Source organism: Acartia tonsa, chromosome 11 (assembly GCF_053477335.1).
Source record: "Acartia tonsa isolate MP-2025a chromosome 11, ASM5347733v1, whole genome shotgun sequence".
Classification (NCBI taxonomy): Eukaryota; Metazoa; Arthropoda; class Copepoda; order Calanoida; family Acartiidae; genus Acartia; species Acartia tonsa.
The window spans coordinates 3,277,559-3,282,165 of NC_137270.1; the positions used below are offsets into that span (position 1 = coordinate 3,277,559).

The following is a 4,607-nucleotide window of genomic DNA, read 5'->3' on the forward strand; positions in this document are numbered from 1 at the left end:
CATTCTAGACCAATATTTCCATGTTGTTTTAATATTACATAGCACAATCCTTAGTTAAAATCATATTAAAACAATATTTTTCATGTTAAGGAATTAAAAATGAATCAACCGCCAACAAACATCGGAATCCCCATGGACAGCCCAAAAGTTCATCAAGATTTCTACCGAGAAGAAAAAAAGGATTCCCCGGTTGACCCATATATATCTACTAACCCAAACCGAAATAAAATATTTTTGTCCCTTCCTGCAGCCGAGCCTGATCTGTGCTCGGCTAACACGCTTCACGTAATATCAAAAACTGGCGGTATGTTTGTATCTAGCCAGCACAATGCTAAACTTCCCAATTCCTTAAGCAACAATTTTTTCATAGTCAAGAAAAAGTATAACCTTGCTCCTAATGATCTAATAGCTCTCACCCAACAAATTGTAGCCCACGTAAAAAATGCTGGAAAAAATCAAGTAGTATTTTCATCCCTCTTATTTGATATCAATGTATTTCATTTTAGAAAAAAGATTGTTGATAAAAAAGATGTTCTATCGAGATTTAATTTGCCCAGCAATACCCAATCGAACATAGTTGTTGACTATATAAAAACTGTGTATGAAAAAGTTTCCCCTTTTCTTTCGAATGAAAAACACCTCGAAGTGGTGTACCTCGAGTCCCTGGAAAGCAAATCTTATTACACAAAACCCCATACTACTCGTTCTGTACATCTGATTGAAAAATTAGTTTTCAAATGCGACGAAGTACTAAAATCATGTTTTACCAAACTTAAACATGCCCTTTTTAATTGTACCTCGTTTAATGTAACAACTAGTGACACAATTCTTGTAATGTTAGCACATTTAAGCCGCAACCTTTGCGATGAACTTGAAAACCTATATTCCGCCAGAACTGGTATCGTGTATTTGCACGGCTACTATGTTTATCAGGAATGGTTTAAATCCGAAATAGCAGCTCAGTCCCTTCTAATAACCTTTGCCTTGATTAATTGTTCGGCAATTGCATAATTTGCATAAACTAATGCCGCCTAGGCACACACACACACAGCCTATTTAGCTGTAGAGTACACTCTACCAGACTAAACAGCGACAAGCACACACCTGCCCACTTAGCTGAGAAAAAATTAAATGAGAAAGCAGAAATCAGCTGCCTATTTTTCTTCTAACCAAATCGGTTACACACATACACTAGCCTGGATAGCTAAAAAGCTAACAGCTGAAATAAAACAACACTATTAAAACAAACTTACAAAAAACTCTAAATTAAGAAAATATCAAACAAGCTGGATGGCACATGCACATTTCACACAACATTTAAATAAAATCAACATAAATAAACTAAAACTTTACTTATCAATATTTTTTTTACACACACCTTGATTTTTCACCTTACACGACACTCCTTAATAAAAACAAAACACCAAAGCTATCAGTATAAAACAAAAAAGCGATATTAATTCTTTCTCTCTTTCTCTCGACCCCTCTCTTTATCACTTTCTTTCACTCTTGTCTTAAATCTATAAGTCAAAAGGCCAATGTCTCTTATGTCAATTACTCTATAGAAAGACAGAAAATAATGCCTTATATGTTTTATACAGAATGATATTAACAAAATAAATTTAAGTTTTTAAAATATAAACCACCCTCCCAACTACCAACAAAATGAACTGAAAAATAAAGCAGCTAATAAAAATCACTCTCAAATTTATCTCTAACTTATTTTAAAACCCCTCCAATTGAGCGAAATTTTTTTTGCAAAGGGGGAGAAGTTATTTTGCTAAGCAAATAACTATCTAATTATAAATATATCAGTCACATATTCTGTTTACATTAAACAAAGCCTAATCTTTTTGCTTCACCTAAAATAAGAATAAGCATGCATGTATCTTATCCCCCAAAAAATAATTAAGGGGTCTTTTTTTAGCTTCACAATCCTATAAAAAGGGATGGGAGCACCATAGGCCCTAAAGGACCAAAATAGAAGCAAAAGGAACACTTACCTAGAAAATCAGTGTACAGGCTACTCCGTCTGCAATCAAATATAGGGCGGTATTTCACCAGTTACTTGATCAGCAATGCAATGTTGGAACCACAGTTGTTGTATTAAAACTGGGAGCCGAGTAGATATGACTGAAAAAACAGAAAAAATAAATATTAAATCAAGCTAAAAAATATTCTACAAAATATAAGCTGTAAATAAGATTATTTAAAAAAGAAAAGCACACAGAAAATAAGCCAAAAGACATTTAAACTTAGAAATTACATCTAAAAATCTTACGATCTAATTATTAGCACTATCCTCTGGTTCTACTCTTGTTCAGAATACTTTTTTTCTCATCATAAAATCCATTATAAATATATAAACCATTTTTTTTTATCAAAACTTATATAATATCATAAACTACGAACAAATAAAAATATTTTAAATTAACACCTATCTAAAATAAGACTAAATGATAATATCATTACCTCATAACCGCTATCTTGAGTAAATTTTGCTCACTGATTGCGAGATGGTTGCATTAAAAACCTCCCCATTAAGAAAACGGCAAATCAACTGAAAAATAAGAACAATTAAAAGATATTAAAATAGCTATACAACTTTAGAATAATCAATCTTTTAAGTATCGGTCTAATACTCAATATATTTATTACTTATATTATTAAAAAAGCTATAATTTAAAAGTGGAAGAGAATGTTGCTCTTATTCCAGGAATAAAGTAAAAAATTTGGCAAGGTGTCTAATCACGTTGTCATCGGCGTGCGGTGCATAAATCTGAAAAAGCGTTTTTTTTCTTTGCTCAATAATCTTTAAAAATTGGAAGAAAAAACAGCTTTTTGGACCACAACACTACCACACCACCTCCTAAATTAAATCAAGATATCCATGTTTTTAAAAAAAGCTATGATAGATACACACTCTACTACTTTGATTGAAACAATAATAATAATTAATAATTTTATTTCAGGTTTCTAACTCTTTTATTATAGGATAACACCAGAAAAAACAGCTAGTAATCATCAATTTCCTAGGATCCGAAAATGGAGAACCATATCAGTCTCATACTTGAGACAAAAAACCAACGAATGACTGTTAAAGACTAAACTACTAAAGACTTCAAATATTTTGCAATGGTCCATTTTTATCTCTTCCTAACAAAAATATTCAAAAAAGAAGACGGCATTTAAAAGTTTCGATATCTTCAATCAACCTTTTTCTCCCCTGTAAAGAATATTAAAAAACTTTCTTTTTTTCAACTATCAGAGAAATAGGGATAGGAAACTCAACAGAGAGCTGAAAAATTTAGGTGAAAAACACTCAAATAATATATATTTCCCATTCATAATTTACCCATTACATGCAATGATATACTTACTTTGTATGTGTACCACAACCCACTAGTTGGAGATGTAGCAGTGCGGCAGGTGTCCCAGAATGAACAGCTGACAGTGGAGCAGTCAGGGAAGCTTTCAATACTCGTTTATTCAGGTGGAATACAGCGGTTCTAAACAACCTAAAATAAAATAACAAAATTAGGTTGTTATAAATGAACTACAAATAAAACAATAAAGTATAATACATAAATAAAATACTAAAGTTTGCATTGCTTTGTTAATTTCTTTTTAAAGTCTTTTTTCGATTTAGGGCTTTTCAGAATAGTGCATTTCATTAAAACAATCCAATGGTTCATTAGTCAAAGAATGAAAAACTTACTTACATAATTAGGTGATATTTGGATAGGCCGCAATCTACACTATAACTTTGATTCCAAATTTCATTAGGTAGCTAACCAATCAACAACATTTTACCCATGGTTCTTCGTGCTCAGGCTTTCCTTCTGATCCATCACGAGGGGCACCAACAAAGTCCTCCACTAGAGATGGGGAGGGCAGATCCGCTCTTCTTAGGTTCAGCTAATTCCAGGCCTTGATAATATCAAATTAAGCCCAAACTTTTAATGGACTACAATGCTTTTAAAGTTAACTTGGAGGCTGTTACGGTACCCATTTATTGGTTCTTTACAATTAAATAGGAACAGTGAATTCAATGGAATCATATCTTCAATTTTGGTTTAAATGAAATCTTTGCATGTACGGCTTCGCTGGGTAAATGAACTGACTATTTTAATATTTGTTTTACCTTGTATCTCCGCAGAGACAGTTTAATATTACATTTTGAAAACTTTTTCACGATAGTTAATTTAACCAATCTTTTCTTAAAAGAAACAAAATAAGTTGTTGAAAACTACTAAAATTGGAAATAAAAAAGTTCAAATTGTTTTTATAAATGCTTTGAATTGATTTAAATGCGTATTCTGTACTAAAAAATAACAATTTTCTTTAAGTTTTTATGTAGACTGTTTTCCCTTGCTTTTAGTAAGATGGCCGACGGGCGACGTTAGACTGATACAACGAATATAGAGATTTGAACCTTTTGCGCGTCATAGGTTAATCACATATATAGATTGGATAATATTTTTCTCATTTTTATTTTCTACAAAATTAAATATTCTTTGCTAAAAATGAATTTGAAAATAAGAATGGCTTTTGCATTAAACAATTACATTTTAGTATAAATTTAAGTTTTGTAAGTAATTAACATT

General features: G+C 31.5%; 1 long non-coding RNA gene across 1 annotated transcript; it reads right to left on the reverse strand.

The window, feature by feature from the left end:
* Positions 1-1,036: 1,036 nt before the first annotated feature.
* LOC145331514 (uncharacterized) lies at positions 1,037-3,811 on the reverse strand. The gene is made up of 4 exons (XR_013883768.1): positions 3,723-3,811; positions 3,381-3,518; positions 2,473-2,560; positions 1,037-2,133 (listed from the first exon to the last, which is right to left on the reverse strand). It is a non-coding gene; the product is annotated as an uncharacterized LOC145331514 (long non-coding RNA).
* Between the last annotated feature and the right edge of the window lie 796 nt (positions 3,812-4,607).